Source organism: Lycium ferocissimum, chromosome 12 (assembly GCF_029784015.1).
Source record: "Lycium ferocissimum isolate CSIRO_LF1 chromosome 12, AGI_CSIRO_Lferr_CH_V1, whole genome shotgun sequence".
Taxonomy (NCBI): domain Eukaryota; kingdom Viridiplantae; phylum Streptophyta; class Magnoliopsida; order Solanales; family Solanaceae; genus Lycium; species Lycium ferocissimum.
In genome coordinates this window covers 35,124,141-35,138,120 of record NC_081353.1, presented here as the reverse complement: position 1 = coordinate 35,138,120, position 13,980 = coordinate 35,124,141, and the positions used below count along the sequence as shown (strand labels likewise).

At 32.1% G+C, this 13,980-nt stretch overlaps 1 long non-coding RNA gene and 1 pseudogene across 1 annotated transcript in view; both read right to left on the bottom strand.

The window, feature by feature from the left end:
* The window catches only part of LOC132040236 (uncharacterized), a 99,734-nt gene that overhangs the window by 30,300 nt on the left and 55,454 nt on the right, over positions 1–13,980 (bottom strand). The window lies entirely within an intron of this gene.
* Positions 12,301–13,674, bottom strand: LOC132039805 (phloretin 4'-O-glucosyltransferase-like; annotated as a pseudogene).

The following is a 13,980-nucleotide window of genomic DNA, read 5'->3' as shown; positions in this document are numbered from 1 at the left end:
CCCTTTCCATTAAGTGAATGGTATTCATCATATAACTATAATCACCAACTTCCTTTTGAAACCTCATAACCTGTGAGATCCTGTGCTTATGCCTTACATTAAATGCATCCAACCTTTTTTCTGTGCTTATAGACCAATGCTGAACGTACAACTTGTAGTTCGTACATGAATATGCACCAAATTTGGTAAAACACTTTTAATTAGGAATTCCTAAGATATACAGTTCAACAGCTAACCACAATAATAATAAACTTAATCATATATATACTAATATACAACAAACAGAAGTTTTACTAGGAAAGTTACAACAGTAAATATAACAATATACCTGAATGATTAGCCCGAAAGATAAGTAGTAACTTGGAAACAAAGGAAGCCCAAATTTTCTCTTGACCAGCACTTCATTCTATCATATACCTGAGATAGTTCTCTTTGTGATAAAGCAACCTTCCCTAGCCAGCATTTATAAATGGACAAGTAAGAAACTGCAAAAAGGTTGATTCAAACAATTGTCTTCTTCAGAGAAAAAGTGTTTTTTTTTCCTCTAAAAAGTTGACATTAGGTGTTGGCCAATAGCTTAATAGCTGTTAATGAACTCACTAATGAGCCGCTGGCATGCCTTTTAATCACCTGTGCGAAATACAACCTTGTATAAAAATTAGGTCAAGAACTCAAGTATTAGCACCAAATTACCAAGGTATACCTCCACAAATAGGTCCAAAAGATGGAAATGGAAGAAATTAACAGGAGATGAAAACGAAAAGTGATTTTTTCGTGGCTGGAAACGAAAAAAAAAAATAAAGCAATCAAATTCGGTATGAACAAAATTTGAAATTTTGAAAAGATTCTAAAGCAAATGGAGTTACAACCATAATCTGTTTTAACTAAAAGTTTAATATTTCCTTCAACAACCACGAAAATAGGTAATCTGAAGAGAAATTGAAAAGACAAAAAATAGCAGAAGAATAGATACTTACGGATTATGGTTGTCAGTGGTGTGATAAACTTGGAGCGGAAAAGTGATGAAGTGCAATTGAAATATCATCGAGCAAAATTACATTTTTGCCCTTGGTCGTTCTGATCATGGCTCTTCTATTAGTATAAACTAGTGTCATTACAAAAAATCTACCTATATTTACAAATTGATCTTATAAAATTCAATTTGTAGATATTTTGTAAATTTTTTCTGTTATTGTTCCTTTGTTTTTCCAACATCAATTAGATATTTTCAATAGACTTCTATCCGAAAGTTAAGGGAAAACATTTTTTTAGTTTATATATTAATTTTAAAAAAAAAAAAAAAAAATCAAACATTGGCTTTTCTAATTGCTATTTTACTTAAATATTTATAGACTAAAATCTCCGATGATCCAAATTCGGCTTTTCATATATTAAATTAATTTCATTTGTTTTTTGAATTAAACTTACTTATTTTTTTACCAAAAAATATTACAATATTCAATTCATGTCAAAAGTATTTACTCCGAAAAATATTGTTGTATGATGAAATCAATAAAGATAACTTATAAATAAATATAAATAATTAAGACCCTTGATATTACAAGATATTTTGTAAATGTTTTCTCAAATTAAACACACGAAAAAAATATTGAAATTCCATAAAATTAAATTGTTCTTACTTTAAGCTTTTATTTTCCTTCCAAAGGATGCATGTTCAAAAATAATATCTTTTTCTTTTTCTTAATTTAATAAATCATTTATGAAATTCACATTGTAATAACTTTTTCATGTTGAATTTAACTATTTTGTCTCTGATTATACGGTATTTTACAAAATATTTTAATATTAAAAAGGTAAAAAATATACACTACTTTTTGCAATTGTTTAGTATTATTATTGTTTGGTTTCTTTAACTACAGTGTTTTTATAACTATAATATTTTATAGTTCTTCTTAATTTGCATAATTAACTGACGTACTTCGGACTATAATTTACAATTTCGATTCATTTTTAAGTATATTTAACAAAGATAGTATATTTGTATTTATTCTTTTGATTTTAAACCTAATCTTACCTTAAGTGAAATCTTTGTTAATTACTTATTTTTGCCAGCATGTACGATTAAAAATTACAGGAGAAAATAATTTTTTTTATCTATAATTGGACAAAGAAATTTTTAAATAGCAAATGATAATTGGTAATTAACATCAACAAATAATAAATAATATTATCAAAATAATATTTTAATTCAATAATTAAGCCCATATTATAGAATTTGATTGACATGATAATTATATTCTTTAAGTGTCTATAATAAATTCTTAAGGAAATATATAATTTTAAACAAATTTAATATATTTCTCATAAAAGACTCAAATATGTATAAGCATATTTTGTGGGGACCACTAATCTTTCCCATGACATCATCATCTTTAGTGGCATAAAAAAAGCCCTTGAGGTTCTCGAAATTTACCAAAATGTGTAAGAGTTCACTAAGTAATAAAAACTTTAATTAGGGGTAAAAAGAGACAAAAAATCCATGTAAGGACTACAAAAAATTGGTATTCTCCCTTATATATAGTAGTAATAATAGAAATATATATATTTTCTTTTTGGTTTATTAATGGCCAAGATCATATGGTGGTTATTTGTAGGGTTGACGATGGGAACCAACTGTCACGGGCTGATTCTTCCTTAGTGTCAACCAATACACAATAGCTCGTGTGTAACAAATCCGAAATAATCACTTCACACACAAGGAAATTGATTTGCAGTATTGTAATTATTAAACAGAATTACAAGAAAAATAGCAATGGAAATGACATAGATAAGAAAAAGGAGATGAGAATTAGACTGATACAGAAGGGGATGAGGAAATCAGATACAAAGCAGAGATGAGAGAGAGAACACTAAACATCACAATTCGCATAATCCATGATCCTATTTGACTAAAATAAATTCTCCAGCATTTTACTCGGTCCCACAATTCTAGCTGGATCAGTCTTATTTATCATTGGGTCATTCGCACAAATGCCCTTATATTCGGGGGTGGTCTTTAATTTTTGCCCCTCAAATTGTTGGTCTTTAATTTTTGCCATTCGGAACTTTATAAGTGCTGAAAATATCCCAGAGATTCTGTGTTCGAACCCCAGCAGAGTATTAAAAAAAATAAAAAATCACAAGGCATAATTCCGAACCAAATTAGGCCTATTCGGGCAAAAGTAAGGCCTTATATGTAGAATCCCAGCAAAGTAAAAAAAAAAAAATCGTAAAACAGGTTATGCCTTAAGGCATAGTTTCTATATAGATGCCTTAAGGCATACTTTACCCCTTGTCCGGCATAACTTAGAACTACAAAAGTTATGCCTTATAAGGCCTAACTTGGAACTACAACATACCTAACTTTCGCGAAATCTTGCCTTGCGAATGAGCCGGGGTTATTTTTGGCCACTTTTTAGGTGAAGGTCAAAAATTAAAGACCAGCGCGTTTGAAGGACAATCCGCTCAAAAAAGTGTTTATCATTTCTAGCCCATAGGCCCATATAGACTCAGCTTGGTTCACAACACCATGGGACATTGATAGTCTATCTGACTACAAGCCATCTTTCTCTTATTCCAAGTTTTTAGCACGGTCTTGTGTATGTAACGAAACTTGTCTCAGAGGTTTAGTTTCAACAATGTGCTCCTTTAATGTTAAGGCTCCAGCCTTGATCTATCATGTTCTTGCGGCATATTTTATGTGTCACACCCCTACCAGGAGTATGACGGGCTCCGACCCGTAGGCCGAAAACCACCTGACTCATCCGTTACTTTGAATATTATAAATCATAACTCGAGAACACCTGCACGCAGAAAAGGCCCAAAATAGGACTATCTACTCATTCAAAGACATATGTACATATGCGGACCGACAAGGTCGCACAATATAATGTATATCATAAAGCCGGCAAGGCTAACAGTAAAGTACCAAGAGCTCACAATAAGGCCGACAAGGCCACTAATATATATTATACAACATTATGAACCGGTGGAGCTATAAAACATCTAACTCTACACACACGTCAACGAGCCTCTACATGGAATACAAATGATCATAAGGACTATACCAAGTAGGCTGCAGCTCCTAAAAAAGTGGAGTGCTCTTGAGAATCTTCTGATAGAAGACCTACGGGTCTGATCCGTCTCCCTGCCTACCTGCGGGCATGAGCGCAGCGTCCACAAGAAGGGACGTCAGTACGAATAATATGCTGAGTATGTAAGGCATGAATAACAACATAATATAGATATAAAAGGTAACATGGAATAAGAGAGATAACCTGTACATCTAAAAGCCTCATAAGACGGATGTCATGCAGGCTTAGCCTTGAAAAAAAAAACATTTCTATACATATACATAGTACCATGCCCGGCCATTAAGGCTCGGTGTCATATATATAGTATCATGCCCGGCCATTGAGGCTCGGTGTTATCATCACTAGCCCGCGTCCGGGCCTCCCGCGTCCTGGGCAATATCATAACATGCCCACTGCAGTGGTGTGCACATCTACGTGCCATGCCCGGCCGACTATAGCGCGGCGCGGTGTGAGAAAATACATACACATATATAAAGCATGCATGGGAGCCAAATAAAAACTATAAATACATCGGAGTGATGTAAGGTCGGTAACCTCCGATTATATTATGGAATAATCATCATCATTCTATCTCACCTCGAAGGAACAATTATTATAAGGTGAGATCAACAACAATGAATAAAATCGACATAATCGTGAGATAAGCTCAATAATCTCAGAAAAGCATTGATCTCATAACTTGAGACTTTTAACCATAAAATCATCATCATCATAATCATCATAGAAAATATTCTCATCTTTGACATCATCATTATCATCGTAAAAAAAAAAAAAAAATGTTCATCATTATCATAAGAGCTCACGAATCATAAATCTCTGGTTTGGAAAATATGGCATTTTGGAAAACATTTATGGATTATCGGGAAAGGAATTATGCCTTGGAGTCATAAACTTCTAACTTTTAAAATCAAATAAGTTATGGAATCATTTATGAAACCATACCATAGGAATCATGCCTTTGAAAGAAAGGGGCAAGCCTTAACATACCTCGAAGATAATTTCTCGACTTCCAACTTACTTCCTGTCTTGCAATTCACTTAAGATCATTCATAGCCTCGTAATCTACATATAGAACCATTCGCAATATTGTTAGGCTCGTCATCATACACTTGTCTCAAAACTTTAATTAAAATCCTTTTAGACTCTGTCGAAATTCAGGCAGCATCTCCCCCGTATCATTGACTTCCTCCAAATACCAAAACAGCTCCCAAATAATACCAACAACTTCAATAACAACATCCTCAACATCCTACAAGATAAATATATGTATTTTCATCCAAAATTCTCTTCAAACCTCAATCCATAAGCCAACAACACCAACACAACCAACTATAACTTTAATCTTGCAATTATTCCTTAATCAATGTTGACAAAGAAAAAGATTCAAGGATTCATACCTTATATTTACTAAAGTAGCAAGATCTTCAATGTTTACTTGTTCCCAAGCTATCTCCAACACAAATTTGAAATTATAATCGCGTCTACACATTGTCCGGGCCTCGATTAATATTCCGTAGCCTGAATTCCACTCAAAATCCTCACTTCTAGGTGGTATAAGAGCTCTCTATTTGGCTGAAATTTCTGGAATATTGTGGAGAGTTTTGATGAAGAAAAATGGGGTTTTAACCCCTTTTTATAGTGGCTAAGTCGGCAGTACTGTAGCAGTATTGTAGCAGCCCTGTTTCTGCTTTGTCAGCTTAGTTTGTAACGTCTATAATTCTCTACTCCGATGTCCTATCGATGAGCGGTTTCTTGCATTAAAAACTAGACTCGGTGAACTTCATTTTAGGCTTTTGAAACACCTTAAAACTCCTCATATACCTGGAGATATACCCCTCCAAAGTTGACCCAAAATTCTATTCTTAATTCTGCCAACTTTTTCCAAATTTTCGCCAAACTTGTTTTTCTTCAATTTGCTTGATCTCGAAATCTTCCGAAACTCTCCATACATGATATTTATCATTTATTATACTTGATAATGGCCATGTTCTTGTGTTTCAAAATAGTATTTGCCGATTACGACTTACGAGATCCTAATTCATCTTTTACTTCGTTGTTACATACTTTCCATGGCTTGTACCTTCCAAACTTCATGGACGTCTCCAATGCTCCATTACAACGGTGAAGTACGTGATATGCTCATGCTCTGAAAGTGCGAGGTGTAAAATTATGTGTTGGATTTTGTCTTTATGTACACCCAAACTTGGCTATGGACATGTATGTTCTTCGCACCAAGTGCCCTTTCGCGGATACAATCCAATCCTCAAGCTTGCACTTGTCTTATGCTTGTGAACACAATACGTGCTTGGCCATGTAGGGCAATTGTGAAGCCCTTGTCCTTTGTCACTTGCCAATCAAGTTAGACTCTTCAATTGAGAAGGCCTCAATGTTAATTTGTTTGTAAAACTCTTTCATACTTAGTAGTAAAAGGTTTTTCATATGAAGAATGCCATATTATTCCATTTACAATACACTCGTAAGGCACATTCTGTTTTTACAGAGACTTTTCCCTCCATTTTTTTTTTATCTTGGCTTAATGCATATGCGGGCTCCTAAACTTGCCCCTTTTTTCCATTTTGGCACTTCAACTAAGTGTTGTTTCTATTGAACCCCTGAACTCGTCCTTAAGTGTATCTATCAAATCCCCTAAATCTAATTTTTATTAGAGCAAAAATTAAATTGGGGATATGAAGGTGGAGAAACATTTTAGACATGTGGTAAGCTATTCTTTAGGTCATGGATGTGTCGGTTTCTGCTGGTTCTGCTCTTCCACTGCTCGCTTAATTAAGAGCTACTCTTTTTTTCCCTCTCAATTGCTGCTAATCTTAGCTAAAAGATGGCATAATTAAATTAGAATGTATATTAGCATGTTGCTACAATTAAGATGAAATACTGTGTAAGTCAGATTGTGTTTGATAGACACACTTGAGGACGGGTCTGGGGGTTTAATAGGACCAACACTAAGTTGAGGTGCCAAAAAAAAAAAAAAAAAAAAAAAAAAAAACACAAGTTTAAGGGGCCGCATATGCATTAAGCTTTTATCTTTCAAATTTTATCTTTTTAAAAAAGAATTTAAATTTGGTACGTAATATTCTGGACCCTCTCGACATTGTAAGGCCAAATTTCATTTGTTTTTAGGAGATAATTCCACCAGATTCACAGCACAACAAACTAATTCCACCAGATTCACAGCACAACAAACTTACGAAAGGCCCAACTATATTTCTACTATCCATTCTTCGTCGTCAGTCACCACCAAAACCAAAAAAAAAAAAAAAAAAAAAAAAAAGGTGGGCCCCAATCTTCTTTCATAGTAGAAAAATTCTAAAAAAAATAAAAAAAATTAAGGTGGGGCCCAATCTTCTATAATAGTAGAGATTAAAAAAATTAAGGCGGGGTCCGCGTGGAGAATTAGGAGACAATTGCAAAAAAAAAAAAAAAATTAAGATGGGGTCCACTGAAGAAGTAGGAGACAATTGTAACAGAAAAAAAAAGGATATTTAAATAATGATAATAAGTTTAGAAAATGGTAAAGGTACGCTTAGAGAAAATGTAAAGAAGAGAAGTTTGGGAAAAAAGAAATAACGATTTAAATTGAACACAAAAACTGCTAAAGAAATCATAAAACCAAAAGATTTAAAACTTATACCATACGTCTAACACTAATAATGAGGAATAACATCAAGAAGGCAAAATATAAACGATCATCTATAATAGTAAATTAAAAAAAATTAAGGTGGGGCCCACTCTTCTATAATAGTGGAAATTTTAAAAAAAATAAGTTGGGGCCCACTTTTCTATAATAGTATAAATAAATAAAAAACAAATTTAAGGTGGGGCCCACTCTTCCATAATAGTAGAGATAAAAAAAAATTAAGGTGGGATCCACGTGAAGAAGAAAAAAATAGGACATTTAAATAATGATAATAAGTTTAGAAAATGGTAAAGGTGCGCTTAAAGAAAATTTAAAGAAGAGAAATTCGGGAAAAAATAAATAGTGATTCAAATTGAACATAAAAACAGCTAAAGAAGTCATAAAACCAAAAGATTTAAAACTTATACCTTTGGGTATAAAGTTTAGATACATACGTCTCACACAAATAATGAGGAATAACATCGAGAAGACGAAATATAAACGTTCAAGAAACGTATACATATATTTTCTTAAAATGATGAAGTTGGTCTATACTTAAAAATTTAAGACTATAGCAGATGCTGACACATGAATGCTTTTTTCAATATTGTTGATTAGAAAGAGATGATGGCATAAAACTCGGTAGGAGAAAGTGTACTCCAAATCTTTCAATTGGAGAACCAAATAAGGAAAGTCATATATGGGAGAAGCGGACTAAGTAAAATAATTTGTTGATATTTTCAATTAATTGAATTATAATACTTTCTGTAATAAAAATTCCATAATTATATTACTAAAAGGTATTCTCTCTGTCCTAATTTATGTGACATAATTTGACTAGGCACGAAATTTAAAAAAGAAAGGAAAGATCTTTGAAACTTGTGATCTAAAACAAGTCATAGATATTTGTGTAAATTTAAATCATTTCATTTAAATCAAGTTAAATGATTTCTAAACATAAAAATATATTATTTTTTTTAGACAGTCTAAAAAAAAGGTGGTACTATTTTTTTACCTCCAACTCATGAAAAAGAAAAAAGAAAAAAAAACGTGGACCCCATATTAAAAAATCAAGCAATATTCATGTAATTCTCAAAATATCCCCATTAAGTCAATAATGGTGGATTCATTCAGTTGGATTTCTATACCACTTTTTGAATGACTGTCCAAAAAAAGTGGCCCCCTTTGTTGGTAGATCAAAGTATTCACTTTCTCTTATTGCGTTGTTTTTCTAACGTTTTTATTGGATATTCCATCTTTTATTTTGTGCTGTAGGTCCTACCAAAACTTTCTCCACATTCTTTAGGCTCATTGTCACTTATGCCCTTATTTTGTATTGCTGTTTAATTTTTGTCCATAAGAAAAAAAAAATCTCGGGTATAAATTTATATTTCTGCATCATAATATCTCACAAGTTATGTTCCGCACCATTAAAAACTTATGGCCACTAGGCATAAAATTTAGGAAAAATAACAGCCTATGTCTATTTGGAAAAAATATTTACCTGAAATGACTCATATTTTTAATATTACCCAAAATAACCCTTTTATACATTATTATACACTTTTATATAAGATCAATACATTATTTACAGTAAGTGTATAATGTTTTATATCGTGTGTATAAACACTATTGTAAAAAAAGTTGGCTATACAGATGTAAATTAAAAATATAACTACCTGGATATAATATTTTATGGTGGATTGTATATTATTGAAATTATTCCTAAAATTAATTGCTAAAGGCAAAAATTAAATACCAGTCCATTTGAAGGACAATTCGTGCAATTTAATTTGTAATAGACAAATTCTCTTTTTCAAAACTAAATTATATAAAAGCATGAGTTGAAGAAGTGGATCGTCGACCAAGGGCAACCAAGGGCAATTTGGTCAAAACACTTGCCATTGAATAATTCCATTAGTTAAAAGTAGAGTTTTATTGTAGCTTAGTATTAAATATATTCGTACTTTCCCTATTTTGCCCCTGCTCATAAATATTGCATCAGAACTGATGATGTCATTTCGAGTGGCAAGTATTAATTATGTTTTTGGCACGTATCACTTTTACACTCCTTTTACTTTCCACTGTTTTATCATGGTCACATAATTCCACTTAATAAACAAATAGCATGTGTGTTTATGTATCTATATATATATATATATATATATATATATATATATATATATATATATATATATATATATATATATGCATCATCGACAGAGCAAATTTAGGTATGTTTATTAGCAGTATAAAATATATATATATATATATATACACACACACAATCACTATCCAAAACATAAATCTTTACAATTGTACAAAACTACATATACATAAATACACTATATAATCCTAAGCATTGGGCAATCTTAAACGTCTAGTATTTGTAACAAAGGTGATTACATATAGCAACGTGTCCTTCGATACATATATGTAGGCCATACAATAGCATTTGTCACTTGGTTTGCCTTGCCTATAAACACGCAAAACATAGGATAAAATTATCCGCACTTGACGTTTTTCATCAAATCATGCAATTTAATTTTAGCAGTTAAAATTTAAGAATACATATCACGTGATCATGATTAATGATAAATATGTGCATGAAAGACACTGTCAACATTTATAAGAATTCTTCACAAACCCCCTCCAATAGTTTCTTGAGATTATCATGGGAAGAACTTGCAATCTTTAACATGCCATGATATTTTTGTAACTATAAGAGATGTCACTAAATGAAATGTTTAGAATTAAAGAGTTTCTAAATATAGAAATGTAATAGGATATCTATTGAAACAGATCAAAAAGAAAAGAACGTCATATCATATTATATTAAAGTGGAAAGCTCCTATGTCAAAAGTTGAATTACGAAAAAGCCCATCAAATGTTGAACGATCATTTTACCCTTCACTTCAAAACTATTCGTATAATACTTTTGTACTAACGTGTAAATTTACATTTCAATATATAATAAATTGTATAGCACATATTAAATGTAAAATGTGAACCGATTGTTTTGATTAGAAAATTTTACAAAGATGTTTCAGGTAGGTTAATGCCATTTAGTGTAATCTATTAAATTTAGAATCACTTTCATCTTCCACAATCTATTGTAGATATATACGGTTAATATCAATCTTTAAAATGTGCTTTCATTATTCATTATTCATTATTCATTATGAGTAATTTAAAATTCTTAACGTGCACACTTACTTTTGACGTGTGAATTAGGCAATGAAGATGGCCATTACAGTAAATGTGGGAATGAAGAAAAAAATATTTATGACAACCTAAGTCCTTAAGCCTGCAAATGAATTGGAAAATGGAGTTAAGACGTTTAATGGGATCCTATTAAGTGTCAAAATATGGCTAAGTGAACGTGTTTCCTGCAAAAGAATTGGAAAATGGAGTGAAGACATTTAATGCGATATGATCCTATTCAGTGCCAAATTATGGCTAAGTGAATATGTTTGATAAATTTTTGGTGATTTAACCGTTTCAAAAACCATTATGTTATCAAAATAAATTGCTAATTAATTATCTTTATCTGTCCAAGAAAATGATCAAGATTGGCAAGCAAATTTTCATCACTTTGAGCTTATAGAAAGGATCTACAAGATAGTAAAATGTATAACCATCATCATTAGAAGCAACAGTAAAGAAAAGTTATAGTTTTATCAGGTAAGTTTAGTTTTCTTTGTTATTTAATCACGAGTGTTCCTGAAACTCTGCTCTTGTTTATGCATATTTTCACCGAGCAAAACTCTCCACGTTATAGAACTTTTAAAAATTGTTTGGATACTTTTTTTTTTTTTTGTTATCTTCTGTTTTACAGAGTTTGTACTGAGTGCTAATGTTGTTAGATTCGAAACAGGATTATCGTATTATATTATTTTGTTATATAATTATTTATATGTGCGTTGTGACTAATATTCTTTTGTCAAATTTACACATGAAAGGAGTCATAATTTTGGATCAGATAATTGGTTTATGTACAAGAAAATATGATATGAAAAAGACTTTTTTGATATACCTCTAACAATTAAGTATACTAACTAACACAGGAGTCATATGTCAATCGAATTTCTGGATAGCTACAACAACTTCTTGATATGTGGGCAACTATGAAGGGAAAAAGACTAAAATTTCTTAAATACAAGACTAATCGTTTATACGTGAAGTATTTGCAATTATAGTCGATGTTGCTCCCATTCACATGTAGACTATATGTTGTTCAAACATAAAAAAGCAAGATAATTATCAAGTTGAATATTTGGTATGACAATTGTATTTATGTAACTAAATTTAGTTGTTAAATGATATCTAATCAACTTAAGGTCGAATAGCTCACCATTCATCAATTTGAGCTTGTAATTCCCCCTTTAAATTTAATGTAACTCATTGCAAACATATTTTAATATATTTATATCGTCTAAAAAAGTTTATACTGATTAGCATAGGATACACGTGCAACGCACGTGTCCACAAAATAAAATAAAACACACGAAATATCATCTTGATGACCTAATAGTGTAAATTTTTTATTACACTTTAACGTACAAAAATCCTTCACAAACCCTCTATGAATTTCTTCAAATTATCATGTGAAGACCCTCCAATTTTCACAGCTTCCACAGCCAAATCACTCCATTTCTTCACATTCCTTCTAATTTCTTCCCCTTGCTCTTTATTTCCCATCAAAATTTCCAAACACCTCTTCAACTCTTCCCTTTTTACAATTCCTTGCACTTCTTTTGCTCTTATTCCTATCCCCCAAACTTCCTCCACCATTTTGGCATTTGTTGTTTGATCAGAAAATTGTGGACACCCCACAATAGGCACACCATTTACCATACTTTCTAAAGTCGAATTCCATCCACAATGTGTCACAAAACACCCTATTGACTTATGAAAAAGTACCTCCATTTGTGAACACCATGGCACAATTAAACCTAATTTCTCATTTACAACATCATCATATTCAAGATTCTTGTTTTGTCCTTCTTCTTCCCCTTTTCTCATCACCCATACAAATGGCCTTTCACTTTCCAATAATCAGCGCAAAATTTCTTCTTCTTGCTCTGCATTTAACACTGCTAAACTCCCAAATGATACATACACAACTGAGCCCTCGGGTTTCAAATCCAACCATTGATGATAGTTTTTCTCGGATTTATCAAATAATTCGCATCCAAAAGACTTGTCTTTAGGATCTTTTCCATCAGAAAAAGCAGAAGGAACCAAAGGGCCAACTGAAAATATCCTCATTTTATCGATAATTCTCATGGATTTTTCTTCTAATGCGTTGAACGAGTTGATGAGAACACAAGAATTTGGATCATTTTCAAGATTTTGTATGTCTTCTCTCATAATAGGTATCATGATTGAAGAGTGAGGACAATTAGGTAAAACTATAGTAGGAATATCATTGTATGAAAATAAGGGTAATTCTGGAAATACAATGGGAAACGAGGGTGTAACCATAATATCACTAACAGAACTATAAACTCCATTGGTGGAATTGAATAAATGGTGATAAATTGCAAAAGCAGTACCACACTGAATGACAAGCAAAGCTGACGGCACGTGCGAGTCACGCGCCACCAATGCAACCCATGGTAAGAGAATTGTGTATATCAAGAACGTAACGGGGTGACCCTCGTTGGAAAATTTTCGAATGAGATTTTTGAGGTTTTTCGTTCCGTTTTTCTTTCAATCGTTGTGTCTGTTCGAAATCCAACTATCATCATCGTACCCATCGGAGAACGAGGAATAGAATAACCCGTCTTGTGTTGGGTGATTTTTCATTTGCTTGAGGCCGTAAACGGTAGTGACAAAGGCGGGGCGTGCACCAGCGCGTGCAAGGTTCTTGGCTAGTTGGAGAGTGGGGTTTTTGTGGCCTTGTGCAGGCAAAGAGAGAACAAGGAAATGGTGCTTCTTCATTCTTGATTAATGTTGATGAAGAGAGTATTAATTATGATACTTAGCACTAAAGGAATGTAATGGAAGGTAAGCTTCTTGTGATTGAAGTTGATAAGATCTAGTAATCAAGTTGGACTGAACGGTTATATATATAAGGGTGTCAAGGCAAAAACTTAATCATCAGATGTTTACACTAAACGAATGGATGAATTATAGATATTTTGTACATGTACTTTTCTCACTCATAGTTAATTACAAGTATCACCTCATTAAATCACTTAATCATAAATTCATGATACATAATTTAGCATAATTTAGTATAAACAT